We start from the raw sequence: 16,583 nt of genomic DNA, 5'->3' as shown, positions 1-16,583 counted from the left end.
GCGTCATATCCAGATTGTTTTAATGAAATTGATGTACCTGATGCAGTCTTTCTTACTATCAAGTATATAACAATGTCAGCCAGATAAGGCTTAAAGAAACAATAAAGATCAATATTCAATCGATGACTAGAAAAACAAACCAGGGAGCAATATGACGTTTTCACTTTCAACAAGGTCACAATAACAACCATAACGTTTATTATTAAAATGGTTACGTGCATTGCAGGTTTATGCCGTTTTTGTATACGTTGTCATTTTGGTAAGCTATACTTAAAATTTTCTAAAGAATAAATAAAACTATTTAAGAACATCACAATCTCAGCTCAAGGACAAAATCCATACATAAAGGACAACTATAAAATACCAAACCGAAGTAAAATCCTTATGAAACTAAGGTGGTCTGAGGTACAATGTATTTCCCGTATCGACCCGCTTTAAACAATTTGTGTTGATATTGGTGGGTTTTTTCAATTATTAATTACAAGTCATGTTTAAAAAAAAAAAAATCCGTTTAGAGACTTAAGTCTGTTGTTGGGCCGGCTGCATATCATGCAATTCGCTTAGGAATGTTGTGATTTCTTACCCGATACTCTTTCGGGGTCTGATTTAAATGATTCTCTGACCGCTTTTAACAACAGCATACATTGTTCAACTGGAAGCTCAACTTTAACCATATATATGGCTTCAGGATATTATTCAACAATGCTTCCGTGTGTTCTGCTAAGGGGACATTGACGAAGCGACAAATGGATTGCTGCCTCCATTGCAACATTTGTTTTCTCTCGTACTTTCTAACAACCTTGCTTGGCAATACCTCGCATTTGGCCTTAGTGTTGAGCGTTCGCCAAAGTGGGATAGGCAATGGATCTCCCAAGGCCAAGACACGCCAAATTCCTAAAAAATGTATTTGTTATTCCCTGCTTAACATTCAGCATTTATGGTTATTGCAACAACCGGTTTATCCAGGGGGTTTTGTGGTCTTTTTGTGTATTATTTTTTATTTTTCAAAGGTATTTCTGGTACAATATGCACAAATAGATACATTTTTTTGGTCCATACTCCCTTACACCGACACACACGCTCACTACATTCACATATATACTCTCTCATCATTTCATAATGTAGGTTTATCCGTTGTTAGTATTAAGTTACGGGTTGGAAACTGTGCTGGGTGCTTTCGGCATGGTATTTAAGTGCGGTAGCATTCATAGTTCGGCATCAGATCCGCAATTTCACAATCTTGCAGGTACACCAACATGTCCCAACATGTCATGCCTCCAACAAGCATACACACATGTACGCATACACTACACACATTGAGGCACGCCCTTAAATGACCTTCTCTGTTAATAGGACGTTAAATCCTATATATTTTAATCAAACGTACCCTCGCTTGTTTTTGCTGACTATTGGGATCAGGCCGACACTATAGTTACTTATGTACGTGAATCAAATTTATGACCCCGAGGCATACTTTGACTTGCAAATTGCTGCATACCGCTTCACGCGAAGCATCCATCGCACAATATCGCAATTTCTAGCGGAAGGGCAATGATGACGTTGTCCCTTGATGGGCAGTGTTAAAACCCGTATCCGGTTAAAACGGCCCCACCCTATATATATAGTATATACTACACTGCCCTCCAAAAGTTTTGTTATAATTAAAGTACAGAATTATACCAATCTTCGTTTTTGTTATCATTTGTATATAGGATTAACTAAGTTATTGGACAATTATTTCTGTGGATTTTATTATGTTAAGTTAACATAATGTTACAAAAATCATCTATTATGTAAATTGTTTAAAACATTGTAATTCCATTAATATTTAGTGTATCCTCCACGAGCTCTAATCACAGCCTGTGTACGTTCAGGCATACTCCTAACCGAAGTTCTACATATCCTAGCAGGTATTTCATCCCATGCAAGCTGTAAGGCAGCTTCAAGTTCCCTTAGTTTTCTGCTTTTGTGTCGGCGAACTTCGAAACCCAGATATCTCCACAAGTTTTCTATCGGGTTCAAGTCGGGGGAATGTGGGGGCCACTCCAAAGACAGAATATTGTTGTCCTCCTTCCATTCGTTCACTATTCGTGCCCGGTGGCATGGGGCATCGTCATCCTGGAAGAAATAGTTCTTTCCATAGCCTAGCAGATGTGATAATGGTACCGCGCTTTTTTCTAAAATGTCAATGTATTTGGTTCTGTTCAGATTTCCTTTCAAAGGAGGACATTGCACCCCAAACTGTCACACCGCCACGACCAAACCTAACTGTTGGCACTACACAGTCTTGCCGCAAGTGTTCATTTGCCCTTCTTCTCACATACGTCCTGCCATCTGCTTGGAAAATGGTGAACCTAGACTCGTCAGTCCATAAAACAGTCGACCCGTCCACCAATGTCCAATTTGCATGGTTCTGTGCAAATGTCGATCTTTTCCGACGATGGGTAGCAGCCAAAAATGTTTTTTTGACAGCAACACAACCTTTCAATCTCGCATTGTGTAATCGTCTCCTCACTGTGGTTTTCGACGCTACCACACCATTTTGGCTCCACTCCGTTCGAAGCTCAGGAACGGTATCCTTGCGATTTCTGAGGCTGGTCTGGACTAATAATCCATCCCGAGGGGTTAGAAATCCGTGGCCGGCCAGAACGTTCTCGATCCTCATAGTTCCCGGTATCTTGGAACCGTTTAATGGCCCTGTACACGTTCTGTCCGCAACAAAAGAGAAACAGTAAAACAGCTTTAGACAGGTTCTGGATAAGTAAGTATGCACATGCACCAAATCCGCGATGAAAACATTCACTTACGTGCTGGTTCCAAGAAGTCTTGCAGTTTGGGCGGCAGCAACACCATTGCGATGGTAAAAAACACACTTGAATCGTTCTTCTCTTGTCATTCGCTGCATTTCTTCTCATTAGTATTTGCAAAGTGATTGAATAGTACAACTATACTTAAGAGATAATAAATAGTCAATGCATGGTGAACAGTGATGTATTTTGTCATTTCAAATTAAATTGAAATTAAATACAGAGTACATTTAAAGGGACATCACGTGAAGAGCCATTTTTTTTTAATGAATGTTTGCATTGTAAACATTTCCACTTATGTTACCTCGCTATCCTCATATTCATAGTCCGTTCCAAACTGACCACTTGAATTGTTCGGGAAAGCCCTGCTAAAAATAGCGCCGATAACGTCAACTGACTAGGCAGTAAACACGAGCGGTCTGGGCGAGATGAAACGGTTTCCAAAGGGGCCCCCAGAGAGGGGCGTTAGGCAACTGCAACTTCTTATCGCACTATCAAACCAAGTAATATGATTTCTAAGTCCGAATTCAAACTTATTGAACAGGAGTTATTTTTTCATCAGAAGTTAATTGCACACTTGCGAAATATTCAGAATTTAAATTTATTTAGCTTTAAACATATTTGTTGCCAATAAAATTGAACAAGGGATGGGGGCACACGTTTTTACAATTTATCACAGCCTTCTCCCATCAAACATTTACAATTAAATGTCAACAATGATAATAGGCATAAACATAAAGTATATATATATAAATATGTATTGAATTTAGTACCGGAATGTGACATCTGTACGGGGCTAATTTAAACACCTTTCTTCAACAAACCTTTCTGTAAAAAGGAATATTCACGAGACGAATATCCGTTTTCAAATGTTTTCATAACGTGCATATATGCAATGACAAATTTCACGCGTATAAAAAAAGGAAACGTTTGTGATTTTTTTTATAACATTGTACAACTCAATATCTTTGGCCAATTATTTTTTGTTTACCATGCATAAAAATGTATGTATACTCTCTTTCCCACTTTCACTGTCTCCATACGATAACACTAAGTAAGTCATATGAGCCATCACACACACTAAACTGTATGGCAAAACCACTACGTGTACATGTAGAATATGTGTCAATTATGGGACGTGTTGAGCTACTTGATATTTATATTTTTTCAATACTTTTCATAGACTAAAGCATTCTTGTCAATGGACCCTTTTTATGTTGAGCCAACTTTTCTTTACTCATTTCATTTTTGTCCGAAACAGAAGCCGTAGTTATCGGCAGCATGCGTCATTTTTACAACGTAAACAAATGTTTCTTCACCTGTTTTCAGTACGTATTCCGATTCTATCTGAAGTCGAAAATTAATTCTTTATAGAGAAAAGGTTGTTACCTGCTCATACATTCTAACTCAACAACATATGAAAACATGAACTGTTGAAATATTACGATTTAAAAACAAATGTTACGCTATCCTATTTACTAGAAGTAGGTTCTCTCGTTCCTCAGTTATTCATCCTGGCCCGTCATTTTGACATTTTTAATCTAGCTGCGATAATGTAGCTTTTTGATGACGAGATATTTTTTTTATATATTGCGTCGTTGCGCCAGAGGAAGCCGGGTATTCATGTTAGTACTAATTTAAATCTTGTATGTAAAATCAAACAAAAAATCGTTTAATTCAGCAATATAATTAAATCATACCATTTTACTGAACCCAGTAATATTATAAATTATGTAAATCTAAAAGCGCACGTATCTCATTTGACCCCGATCACGAGTACCGACAGAGACAGAATACGCCGTGGCTATCACAACAGTTAACCCTTGGAGGGCCTCATGACAAAATCAAACTAACCAGTCACTTATCCCTTCCTTTCGCATAAACCACTGTATAATTATAGAAACACAAAGTAAACTCTCTCCGATACATGCCCATTTACATATTAAACTAACTTCATCTGTGTTCAAACTCAGACAAAGATACTAGCGAGGTTAATAGTTTTAGATATTTATTCATAACATAAACAGCGCTAGCATTTCTATCGATTCCATTTCAGCTTAACCGGCTATCCGGAATAATACATGCACCGTACTAACTGCTAGGACAGTTATTTTCTCCTTTGAATACTTCCCACCTGCTATAATGATTGCGTAACGTACTCATTGCGCTATCTTTTGACCATTTGGTAACTTTTCGCTTCGTAGCTGACACGGTACAACTCCTTTCTTGGCTTACTTAACACAGCCAGTCATTTTGTTTACAAAGAAATGGTGTGCAATGGTGCATGCGCTAGTAGAGGGAAATCCCTGAACAAAACGTTGGTCAGACAGGTAGAAATACCGATGATTATCTTAGATCTATTAATTTTTATGAATCTATTTCAGCCAAATCCGATCGTTATTTTCCATAAGGAGTCTCACTCGATATGTTAATGTAATATTTGAAAAAAAAGGACCAAAAAATAGTTACTTCAGCGTGATGCCCCTTTAAGTAAATCTAACAATTTTCAAACATCTGATAGATTGATGTAAAATTTGAAATAACAGAATTGTTTGACAAAACCTTTTTTGTGATTCAATTTGGATAATCAATGATGGCATATCATCTTAAACACATTATATCCCTTTTCATTAATAGAAAAAACGTTTAAAGAATTTTTTTTCCCCCAATATTTTTGTAAAAGATAATTTATCAGCAAAATTCAAAATATGTAACATAACTTTTTGAGGGCAGTGTATATAGAACTGCAAGTACTACAAGTGCATAATACAAATACATAACTTGATATTATGTTAATAAAGCTTTCAAGAAAAAAAAATATGTACATGTACAGATAAAAATATAATAATTATGTTTGATAATTAACCCTCCTAAGTCTCAAATACCTTTGCAATCGCAGTGCTTTCTACCTCAGCATTTGATTTAATTACTTAGAGAGAAAAAAGAAAAAAAAAGCATTTACAAAAAAGTTATAATAATAACTAATAATAATTTAGATATTGGATGAGGGTCTTTGCTGTTTTAACAGAGTACCTCGGAATGACACAATTAAAACTACAATTAACAGGATTAGTCAGAGGGTGTAATAAATCACACACATCATTTGAATTTGAATGAGACTTTCAACCATGAGACCAGCATGACATTTCGTCTTTTTACTTTGTCGCCCGTGAAATAACGCCAAGCGAAAAACGAAATAACGAAAAGACGAAAACCCGCCAAAACTAAATAACGAAATAACGCCAAAGCTAAATAACGAACAGACGAAAAAAAGATATAACGAAAAGACAAAACAACGATATATTCCGTCTTTGCGTATTGCAGAGTTATCTTCTCTTGGGAGTAGGTATTGATTGTTTCGTCATTGGTTTGTGTGAGAAAATTACGTCGTTTTCTCAAAAATTGATGACGTTACTCTCACAAACAAGTAACGCAACAATCAATACCTGCTTCCAAGAGAAGATAACTCTGCAATACGCAGGGGCGAACGCTCAACAAATGGCCAAAAGTGAGGCATTGTCAAGGAGACATAAGAAGAAGTTATTTTGTCGCCTCTTACGATCATGCAATTTAGGGCAGCAGGTACAATTTTTTTTTTTTTTTTTTTTTATAGAAACATTTTTGAAACATTTTATCATTACAGATTAATAACAATATTAATTTTCACACTCATTCTTCATTTTTCAACCAACATTTAATACAAATTTTGTAATGATTTTTTTAGAGAGACAGAGAGAGAGAGAGAGGGGAGGGAAGGAGCGAAAGAGCTTTTACAGAAATAGAAATTGAGGGTAGGGGGAGGGCTGAGAAGACAACAAGCGGTCAAAGTGGCGAAGATGTTGAATCCATGAGTGTCCATTTATTAGTGCAACTATTTATTTAACCTGAAACATAATAATAATTTTAATTTCAACAGTAAAGTGGCAGGGAGTTACATTTCTGTCTTTTAATCAAAATTTGACTAACAGAGGTAAAATATACACATGTATTCTATCTTTTTTGGGTTTGTCAGGGATTGGGAGTGATTTCCAATAATTTATTCCATTTTTAAAGTGGTATCAACTCCTTTGCCTATAGAAATATATTTTTGAATTATGTAGTGATCTATAATAGCATTTTTTAAAGCATGAATTGATAGAGTTTGTTGCAAGCATATTGATCTATAGATATACTGTTTCATTATTAGTAGAATAAGGTTATCAGTTGTATAGTAAGTACTTAGCCAAAAATGAAAGTTTCCTTATTAAAAGTAAATGGAATAAATAATGAGTCTAATAAAAATTCAAAGTTCTGAAAAAATGACTGTACTTTTTCACACTCCCATAGCATATGAACTATCGTTTCTATTTCTGTTTTACAAAAAAAGCAGTATGGAGTTTTTACCAATCCTATCTTAAATATATGCGAATTAGTTGTTAAAATGTGATGATTTATTCTATATTGTAACCAGTGTAACTTTTCGAAACTTGAAAGGGTGTTTTATATATACAATTCCATGTTTCATCATCTAGATTTAAAATTTCATTCCACTTTATTTTACCTGTTGCTGTGATATTATTTTTTGCAGAGTATTTTGTAGAAGTCCTTTGACCCTTTAACATTTTTGAAGAAAATCTCAAGATTAAGTGGAATAAAAGGATAACTAACAACATCATTAACTACTTCCTTATGCCTCAGATATTTCCTTACTGCTCTAACTATTCCTTCAAAGGTAAGGAAATTAGTTCTTAAGTTATATTTCTCCATAAATTCCTGATAATTATAAAAAGTACTTGTTTTCGGGTCTTTTATTATATCATTGATAATAATTACCCCCTTATTATACCATTCTTTATAAAATACAGTTCTATTTTCTATTGTTAAAAATTTACTATGCCAAATAGGGGTTTTCAGTATTGTCCTATTCTCATTTATCAAATTTTCTTCCTTATCATGGAAGGTTTTCCAAGAGTTAAGAACATCTTTCCAAAATGGATTCTTGCATTTTTTTCCACATATATATAAGTATTCTTATCCACAGTTAGCCATTATATCTATATCAATATTTTTGTTAAGTATACATTGCCATATATTAGATTTAGAAAATAGTCTCTTGATCCATGTTAGTTTTAATGAAAGAATGAATATGGATCATCTTTAGCCCCCCTTCTGCATAGTCTTTTATGATAATACCCCTTCTTACTTTGTCAATTTGTCCACCCCAAAGAAAATGATACAGTTCTGAATTTAGTTTTTTAATGAAGTGTTCATCTGGATTTGGTAAGGATATAAAAAGATGATTAAATTGTGAGATAAGCAAAGACTTAATAATGTGAATTCTCCCAATTGGTGTAAGTATTCTACTATTCCAGTTTTTTAAGATTAACTTAAGTTTTACCAGTTTTTTTTTTTATCTTAATTCAGTTTTGCTATTTAATGTAAATCAATGTGAAAATCAATCCCTAGTACAGTAAACTTATGGTTCCCCCAATGCAAGTTACACTCTGGAAAAAATGTATCCTCACAGTATTTTTTGCTTCCTAACCAAATTACTTCAGTTTTAGTTGTTTTTATTTTCAATCTCTGAAAGATTTTTTCGATCCGTCAAGAATAACTAAAGTATCATCAGCATATTGAGATAGAAATATTGGTGTGTTTTCTATATTTATTCCTTTAATACTATTATTATTTCTAATTCTGATACCTAGTACTTCTGCACATAAAATAAATAAATACGGGGCAATAGGGTCACCTTGACGACATCCACGTTTAATTTCAAAAAATGATGATAGATTCCCCCCTTGGTTAATAGATGACTTTGGACACTTGTGAAAATTTTTGATCCAACTTCTTATATCATTTCCAAAATTAAAAAAAATCAAGTACCTATCAATAAATACCAACTAACAGAATCGAAAGCTTTCTCAAAATCAATAAAAAGTAGCATATCAGGTATTTCATTCTCTTCAGCATATTGCATGATGTCATATATTATTCTAGTGTTTTCTCCTATATATCTTCCTGAAATAAAACCTGACTGATCAGTATTAATTAATTTGTTTAAAACAGTTGTTACTCTATTTGCGTTTGAACCTGATGCTATTTTGTATACTATATTTAGAAGTGAAATAGGTCTTCAGTTTTTCAAAAATTGCCTCGACTTATCTCCCTTAGGTAAACATGTTATGATTCCCTGTCTTTGTGTTATTGAAAGTTCATTATTATTATATCCACATCTTATTGATCTAACTACATACTGACCTAACTGTTTCCAAAAGCATTTAAAAAATTCAGAAGTAAACCAATCAGACCCTGAACTTTTGTTGTTTTTCATATTTTTAAGCGAGAATGTAAACTGGTAGTGCATATTGTATTTTAATGTGTAAAATATGTTTATTAATAATATTAAGATATTCTCTATCAGGAAGCAATGAATTATTGAACTTCCAGAGGCCTTTTCCTTTCTTAAAATCGTTAAAAACTATTGATATAATTGGTGTTGAATGGTCTGATCGATAGCCTGGCTCAATTGTTGATTTTTCAATACAAGATATCATATTTTCTGAAACTAAAAAACAATCTATACGTGACAGTTTGATTGGGTTTGACCTTCTCCATGTATATCTTTTGGTCTCTGGGTGTTGCTCTTTATATATGTCTATCATTCCGAATTCATTTATTAACTCAATCTCTTGCTTTAGGATTGTTTACATGTCTATAATTATCGTCATGATCTAGATCAGGGTTCATAACTAAATTAAATTCACCACATATACAATAAGAGTCATTATTGTTGTCATTAATAGCATCATATAATTTATCGTAAAAACTAGGTATGTCGGAGTTTGGTCCATATAATGTAATTAAAGTAAGTCTTTTTTCTGATATAAACAAGTCCAAAGCTAATAAAAATCCCCTCTAAATCCTTCTTTTCACTCATCACCTTTGCCTCGAAATTATTATTAAATATGATTGCTACCCCCCTAGAGTTTGATCTAAATGAACTGAAATGACATGTATATCCCCATTCTGTTCTAATATTATTTTCCATCTCCGCAGTAAAATGTGTATCCTGTATACAATAAATATTATAATCCTGTATACAATAAATATTATAATGTATGCTTCTAAAGTACGAAAAGACATCTTTACGTTTGTTCTTATCTCCCAGACCCTGACAATTTGCTGTTAGCATTTTGATACCTTCCATTTAGAATTTTTGACATTTAAAAATAATATATAGTAGAGCTGCCCTATTGCCAATCTATTACAATCTGGACACAACAGGATATATGAGGGGATAGTAAGAAGATGAAACTTTAATGCTATATATAGAAGTCCTATCACATACCTGACAGAGCGGAACACAACAGAGGAGTGAAGGAAAAGATGTTCGACAGTGCCGTAGAAGAGAAGTAGCATTGGCGAACATAGGATAAGGATAGTAAAGTAAAGGGAAAAAATATACACAAACATTAATATAAAGTCAAAAACAGCGAGTGACTCACTATCAACCATACACACGAACATTAAAATTCCTTACTAGATTACATACTATCTTCACATCACCGGAAGTTATTGGTGTGACCGGATATTTGATATAACATATAAACAAGGACAGGTTCCGGGCAAAAATTTCCGACAGAGTAAAAAAATGTCAGACGATTTTTTTTCTCCATCAGCGTAAACGAAGGACGTAATACCTAGGACACATATGAATAATGATCATGTATTTTTATCTGAACTATAATCTGAAAAATGCATAATATTAGATTTCGGATACAATATTCCGGAAACTTGATCAAGAAGTACATACTGTAACTGAATCAGTAGAGGAAAAGTGTAATCGCCACACTCTTTTCAAAAACTTATTTCTTTGTATATAAATGTGACAAACTAAAGTACAACTGCATCATAGGTAATATAATGACCAAACATTACTTCATCTTACCTTTGTTACGGAAATAATTAAATCCCATATTCACATATATACACCACACCACGCACTATGAAATAGACACTCATACACACACGTACTTATACGTTATCCAACGAATTCCAACACTGTCATGCGCTATCGGTAAAACCAGGAAAACACATTCAGCAGGTACAATTCTTAAGCCCTACCCACAGGGCCAGCATCGCGGACAAGGAACGCTAATAGTCTAAATATCAGAACGCTCACTGGCTCTGCTCTAAAGCGAAAGTGCACTAAGACGACCCGCCAAATCGGAGAAGATTCCCTCTAGAAAACTCTTTAACTACTAAATATATGTAGAGGACCTATTCTTGCGCAAGATGCACTATCACATCAAGTGAGTTTGTTTGTTTGTTTGTTTGATTTTGTTTAACGTCCTATTAACAGCTAAGGTCATTTAAGGACGGCCTCCCCTGTGTGCAAGATGCATGCGTGTAGTGTATGTGTGTGTATTTTGGGAGGCTGCGATATGTTCGTGTTTGTCTTCTTGTAATAGCGCGGAACTGATGCCGACTTTATAGTGCTACCTCACTGAAACATACTGCCGAAGACACCCAGCAGGACGCCCCACCCGGTCACATTATACTGACAACGGGCGAACCAGTCGTCCCACTCCTAATTTGCTGAGCGTTAAGCAGGAGTAGAAACTGCCATTTTTAAAGACTTTGGTATGTCTCGGCCAGGGGACAGAACCCAAAGCCTTCCTCACAGGGGCGAACGCTCAACAAATGGCCAAAAGTGAGGCATTGTCAAGGGAGACATTAGGAAAAAGAAAGTTATTTAGAAAGGAGAGAAGAGATAAGGTCCCAAATTTAGTCGCCTCTTACGATCATGCAATTGGGGGCAGCAGGTACAATTCGTACGCCCTACCTGCAGGGAGTACATCAAGTGAGTCAACGAGAGATAAGAACCGGAAAGAAGGGACGAGATATCAAAAACGTAAAACAGGTGCACGTGGGAATCTGGCCCGGTAAATGTGAAAAATCTCAATTTCCTACGGACTGCCCACATTTGTCGCCTCTCAATGCTGCTGTGGATTTAACAGTCACAGCAGGGGGGGGGGGGGCTACACTTAGTCCCCTCTTTCGGTTTGCAAGAATAATGTTCATATATATATATATATACGTCCCGTTATACTTAGCAATTTATTTAAATTTATGTAAATTTTAACTACACGTAAATGTCATACACATACTTACATTATTCTTAACTTTATCTGTTACAGGTTGCTAACTTCATTTAAATCCCAATCAAATTGTATAACACGATTTAATAAGTAAGGCCGTTTTTATATTAGGGCCGTTTTTACAGTGAGGCCGTTTTGACCTAGATCTTAAAACCGACCTCCGGAGACTTCAAATCAAAAACCTGTACAACGCAAATGTTCGATTGTTACATCGTGTTAGTTGTTATTGTATTAGGTAATATCAATATAATGAAAGTAAAATGCAGCAAAGTAAAAACTTGCACAATTTTTGTTTTAAGATTTAGAGTAATTGAAGCGTTATTTTTTTGAATTTTTGACCCCGTAATGGTGAAAAATAACACAAATAATAATGGGACAAAAAAGAAGCACACGCGCCCCTAATTTGTATGGCTGTCTTAGAAAGAGAAACCTATTTTATTTTGATCCGTTAAATATTAAAAAAGATAATTGAAAGCAGAACTTTTTATATCAAGTGTTAAATCTGCAAAAAAATTGTGAAAAAAATGAGTATTTTGTCATTAAAAAATAAGGGGAAGGGATATCTTAAATTGTTTTTCTTAGTTAAAAGAACAGATTATTTCTATAATTAATGGTCTTATAACACTTTTGGGAGATATTGTATGACTTTTTCCTGCAAATAGTCAAAACCGATTGGTATTTTCGACCGATTATAGCCCTAAAACGAGCATACGGACATGTTGTTCTTTTTGCATTTTCTACTTTGTCATGAACTTCCTTTTCCAAAAATGCATATCCATGGCTACGCATTGTACGACATTGTACGGCGGCATCTTATAATTTGAAAAATGTTCAGATTATCCTTCTACAAAACGAAGTTACGTAAGATAAATGATCTGAAAGAGATTGTTTCTATCAGGTGTTTCTATCAGGTTTTTGCAAAACTCTTATAAGCAAATACTAGGAAGCAAAGTAAAGCAGTTTTTTTTATATACACTTACTAGATACGTTTTGTAATGCAACTAATTATTCAGTTCAGCTATACAATCAAATATTTTATGATTGAATGCACCTATGTCAAATTGTGTGATTAATTTTATGATGTACTTAATTTGAAAAAAACCCACCAAAAAACATTTTGTGATATTTTGCCCTTGGCCTAAGTGACATATATTGACGATTGGCCGTGATGCAATACAAAAAAAAAACCAGTTCTGTAAATTGTATTCCAGAAACGAAGTAACAAAGGAAGCATCAATTTATATTTTCTGGATCACACCGACATTTCTCAGTTTGTCTAGAGTTGTAGGAATATTCAGTTTCAATTTGTTTTGTTTGTTTGGGGTTTAACGTCCTCGCAACAGCCTGAGTTATATGAGGATGGGTACCTAGGTAAATACCCCATGAAACAGAAAATAAAGAAGATAGAAAAGACAGGAAACGAGAAAGATTCCAAGTGCAACGGGGCAGCATATCAATTTGATCTCTAGCAGCAGATCAAGTTTGATCTCTGCAATGTCCAGAAGAAAGTCCCAGAGTCTGCAGTTACATAAGTCGTCTTTTATGACACACATGCATTTGCATACCGCAGGTTTATTCTTGATTTCTTCAATGTCCCCTTATTGACAAGGAAACAGCCCCCCCCCCCGATTCTGCATTGGGCCACATTAGTCGCCTCTTACGATTTATTTCACCGAACATGCACATGTTTACAGTTTCAATTTAAGCTCTCAAACATAATTTCTGTAGTACGTATCTCGTGTTGGCCGAAAGTTGACGCTGTCAATGAAGTCAAATTTAAGTGTTTAACTGGAAAAGGTTCATTACATTATTTTCTTTGACATTGGTCTTTGCACATCAATAAATAGGAATGCGTTATGTAAGAACGACTTATCGGGAGACAAACAAGAACAACGTTGTCCCGGCAATATCTCTATACCTTGCACCCCAGTAAGCGGATACTTTGTACGTGTTTAACGGAAGATTTTGCTATGTATGTATCTGTTTATGATGACAGATTTAACTTTTTATACTAACGTTGTTTGTTCGTACAAATGACCTGAAACAAAACCTATATTACTGGCATCATAAGTAGTATGTGAAGAATTTATTGACAAGTGGTATTTTACAGATAATACGAGTTGTCGTTTATACTGATTACCTTGTTCGAAATAATCAGACGACAATGAAAATTGATGTGAAATGAAGAAGTTAATTTGTGTTGTTTCTAATAGCATAGTTCTGAGGAAAAGTCAATGTGATCAATAAAGAGTTATGTTGCTCTTTAAGACGTGTATGTGGGTGTGATACATCGTAACTGCCTTCATCTCTCTTGAGAGTTATGTTTGTGTGTGTCATGCGCGTACCATGGTCCATTAATTTCAGCACAATTGTATGCAGTTGAAATAACCAAACGTCACGATATGCATTTATCTTTTTCAACATTTCACTCGTGTATCGTTGGTGTTATATAATGATGCATACTTTCATCGACTTTCGCAAATGGCTTGTGGCATTACGTATCAAAATAGGCATAAGTGAGAACAATTTTTTAGAAACAAATGATAAAGGTCAGAATGTGATAATAAATAATGACACGTATTTGAAAGCTTTGCGCAGATTTACTTTTTCTTGTTAATATTTGAATGTACGCATCGCGCTGAAATAACACTTTTCAATATATGCAAATGATGTAAACCCTTTTCTAAGTAAAAGAAAACATATTTATCAATATGAAGCAATATAACAAGCAAATTCAACGAGAAGACAACATCCGTATTTACGGAAGATACAAGACAGTTATAGATTGTACGAAATTGTTTTCGGAGCCATGGTAGTCTAGTGGTAGGACGCCGGGCTTGTGACCTAAGGGTTGCAGGTTCGAGTCACGGAACGGCACTGTGTTGTATATTTGAGCAAGATACTTTACTCTTCTTGTACCAGTCTACTCAGCTGTAAATGAGTACGTGACTGGGCAGTGCTGGAGCTGTTGAATGCTAGCTGTGAGCGCTGACATGGAAGCACCGACTGTATGCTCCCAAGGGAGTTGAGCAAGAAAGTGGCTGGTTGCAAATGCTCTATAACCACGGACAATACCTTGTGAACCGCTTTGAGACGACCTACGAACTAGGTTGTGCTAAAGCTGTATATAAGAACCTCGCATTATTATTATTTTTTTGAAGAAAGGGGTAAAGAAGAGGACATTGAAAAAACAAAAATGTCTGGAACGGCTGAAGCGATGTTGTATATAAATTAAAAAAAAGTTAACTTTTCAAAAAAGGCTGGAAGGATATTGACTTAATTGATCATAGATCGTTTCTGAAAATTCAATTTGGTGCAGAGATGAGAAAAGCAAGACGCAACAGAAAGACGTGTCTATCGTTTAAATCAATTATGACATTAATATTTTAAGTGTAATGTTGTAAACTGTCGAAAATAGTAAATTCATTATTTTTAAATTTGGTGTTTTTCAAAATCCTTCGTAAAACATTATTGAAAAGTATATATCATAAAATGTAATTTATTAATGGAAAGCGTCAAATGGTTATGCTTAACTAGTTAGTTACAAGTGTAAAGATAAATTCATGAATGATTCAAAAAGATTTTTATTATTTTTCACATCTTATCTTATTAACCGTTTATGCTGCATAACACGTAATATAATTGATTTTGTTACAATCTTGAAGTATTGGACAGTATCATCTGTCTTAAACTTGAAAATATTATTACCAATTAGAACATATTTATGAAATAAGACGCGGACAGTATAATTAAACCTCGACACATTGCCATAATTTGTTTGAAGTGTATCTGTTGGCTCTATATTATTATTGGGTCTTAACTGCCCATCAACACAAAAGGTATATACAACATGTTAAAGGAAATAACATAAAGCGAACGAAAAGGTAAAACAAACGTCAACTTGAATAGTTAAAGTTGCTATGGTTTGATTTTTTTTTGGATCAAACCAACAGTTTAAGTAGGTTCCATTTGTAGAGATTTGAGACCTGTACTATTATCAAAAAGTGTCTCTTGTTGGCTGAAGTGCAGTCTAATTAATAACAAATGGTTTATTGTAAATCGTTCGTTGCATTCTATACAGTGAGGCTGTCCTGTACTTTTCAATTAATAAGAATGGGTTATGTATGAATACGGGTTTTATGATAGAATTCTGACTATAATATATAACCACGCGAAAGAACAAAAACAAAAGATATCTTTAATTTGTTGGCAGTAAGTGAGATGACAAATGAACCGAGGGGCGTTGTATGGAGGTTTTACTACAATATTGAATACACGGTTAGAACAGCACCTTAGCGACTTGTTCATGGTTAATCGCTTGTAACAGGTACAAGTAGTGTTATCAATTAAGAACGGGTGAAATCCTTAAAGATATAAACGTCTTTTTTTTTGTTTTACAATTTTGCAGTTTGACAACCCGCGGGACAGATTAACAAACAAACTTTTGATTAATGATCATGCATGTTCATATATGTATGAACAACCAAGTTTTCAGCTACATGTACAACGTAACTTTCATTGGATGTGACCTTGCATTGACAGTAAGCCTTTTCTGACTGAAAGATGATGAGACAATGTATGACAACCGACATCTCAAACGTGTCTTGTGAAGTCTCTAAAGCATCACACAAGA

At 34.7% G+C, this 16,583-nt stretch overlaps 1 protein-coding gene across 1 annotated transcript in view; it reads right to left on the bottom strand.

The window, feature by feature from the left end:
* Positions 1–10,782, bottom strand: part of LOC110451741 (octopamine receptor 1-like) — a 61,743-nt gene extending 50,961 nt beyond the window's left edge. The window contains exon 1 of the mRNA XM_021499908.1: positions 10,738–10,782. The gene's annotated coding sequence lies outside the window, so the exon portion shown is untranslated. The remainder of the gene's footprint in view (positions 1–10,737) is intronic.
* Positions 10,783–16,583: the final 5,801 nt, after the last annotated feature.

This window comes from Mizuhopecten yessoensis, unplaced genomic scaffold, assembly GCF_002113885.1.
Source record: "Mizuhopecten yessoensis strain PY_sf001 unplaced genomic scaffold, ASM211388v2 scaffold6169, whole genome shotgun sequence".
NCBI lineage: Eukaryota > Metazoa > Mollusca > Bivalvia > Pectinida > Pectinidae > Mizuhopecten > Mizuhopecten yessoensis.
The sequence above is the reverse complement of the archived record's forward strand: the minus strand, read 5'-3'. Positions and strand labels throughout refer to the sequence as shown.